Consider the following 1,951-nt stretch of genomic DNA (forward strand, 5'->3'; position numbering starts at 1 on the left):
CAACTTTTTCAGTGCCTTTACTTGCTTCTTCCTTTTCTGGGATTCCAATGATGCGCATGTTATTTCTCTTGATGGTGTCCTACATTATTCTTAGGTTTTCTTCTTTTTCCTTCCTTTTTGAGCCTGCTTTTTGCTCTAGCAAATCCGTGGTGACAATTTTGTCTTCTATTTCATTGGTTCTTTGTTCCATCTCTTCAACTCTGTTCATCACGTTGACAGCATCTGAAACATTGAACCGCATATTTTGGATAGTGGTTTCTTGTTTTTCCAGTGCCGCTAATGCCTCGTTTGTTTTCTCTACATTGTTCTGGACTGGTGTTTTTTGTTTGTTTGTTTGTGTGTTTTTTTAGTTCCTCCTATTTTTTGTTTATCGTATCCTGTAATTCTTCAAGTTTGTCTTTCATCCATTGAAAATTCTCAATCATTGTTCTTTTAAATTCTGTGTCAGAAAGTTCCATCAGACTTTCTGCCTAAAGGAAATCCATTGATACTGTGTCACCTTTTGGGGGTGATATCTTGCTTTGTGCTTGTGTAGTGCATGGGGCAGCTTGCTTTCTTCGAGACATTGATATGTTCTCAATGAAGATAATGCTCTAGAGATCAGTTGGGTAGCCATCCCACTTGTGCTTTTCTCTGAACGTCTGACTCCAGGGAAATGTCAGTTCAGAGCCTGTGAGAGCAGCCTCTTGTAGGTAAGGTAGGTCAGGTTGCTCTGGATTAAAGGCAGGTTGATTAACCAGATGTGTAGACACAGGCGTGGAGCCAAATATAGAAGGGCATTCACGTGGTTGCAGCAATCACAAGCGCATGTCAACCACGTGGAGGACCTCACTCAGGCCTCAGTTGTCTGGGTGTGCTTACAACTGGGGTCCCTATTCAAATTCCACCTGTCCATTTCCCACCCAGTGGTTTTCATTCACTGGTCCCTGTCCAGTGGTGCTCACACAGTTGCCCTTGCACCTTGGCCCCTGCCCAGGAAGGCTCCTGGGTCCAGGGGACTCAACAAGACAAAGTCAAATTTCCACCAACCCACTCGCCTCTGGCTGGTCTGCAGTGCCCACAAAATTTCCACCAAATTATAACTGGCCTGCTCTTTCCTGGGCAGTTGTCATGCCCTGAGAGAGCTCAGTCAAATTCCCACCAGTGGGCTCAACCTTGGGAACTCTTCCAGACAATAGGTATTGCCCAAGAAAACCCAATTAGGATCCTACCAGCCTTTCTCGTGGCAGATCAGTCCCACAGCAGCTCAATTGGTGGCTTCAGACGATGGCTATATCTGCAGTGTGCCTTTGTTTGCTGACTGAGAATTGTATTGTCCACGGCTGTTGTTGTGTTGCGTGAAGGAGTCTCTAGTGGCCCAGCAGCACCGCCAGGGGGTGCAGGGTTGTGGCGAGGCCACCAGGGTGTGCCAAAAGTGTGGGGGCGCAGGATGGTGGTGGGGTGGTGTCCCTGGACACAGTGCTGTGGCAGGGATGGGGAGGTGCAGGGCTTGGGTAGCGCTGGGAGTTAGGGGTTGCAGTCTGTTCCCAGATATGAAGCTGCCAAGTCACCAATCCTCAGCAAATAAAACTTACTGCGTCACTCTGCTTGCATGGGTGCTGCGTTGCTCCCATACATGTGTTTCTATAGTGCTGGTAATGTTTTATTTCTTGACTTAGGAGTGAGTACATGGTGTGGCAATTTTGTAATAATACATTGTGAGAAAACTGCACATATATATAATATGTATTCTTTTTATTCTTTGATTTCTTGATTTCTTCCTTTAGCTTTGGCTTCTCGGGGCTCTAATGCAATATTCAGAGTCTCATCTGACATTCATCTTGGTCTTTTCTTCTTCTTCTTCACCTTTTGTAATGATCTTTTGCATTCTTCATGTATGATTTTCTTGATACTCTCCCAGAACTCATTTGGTCTACACTCATTGGTGCTCAAGGCCTCAAATCTGTTCCTG

The sequence above is a fragment of the Elephantulus edwardii genome, unplaced genomic scaffold (genome assembly GCF_000299155.1).
Source record: "Elephantulus edwardii isolate Elephantulus edwardi_28Jun2011 unplaced genomic scaffold, EleEdw1.0 scaffold00248, whole genome shotgun sequence".
NCBI classification, from domain to species: Eukaryota; Metazoa; Chordata; class Mammalia; order Macroscelidea; family Macroscelididae; genus Elephantulus; species Elephantulus edwardii.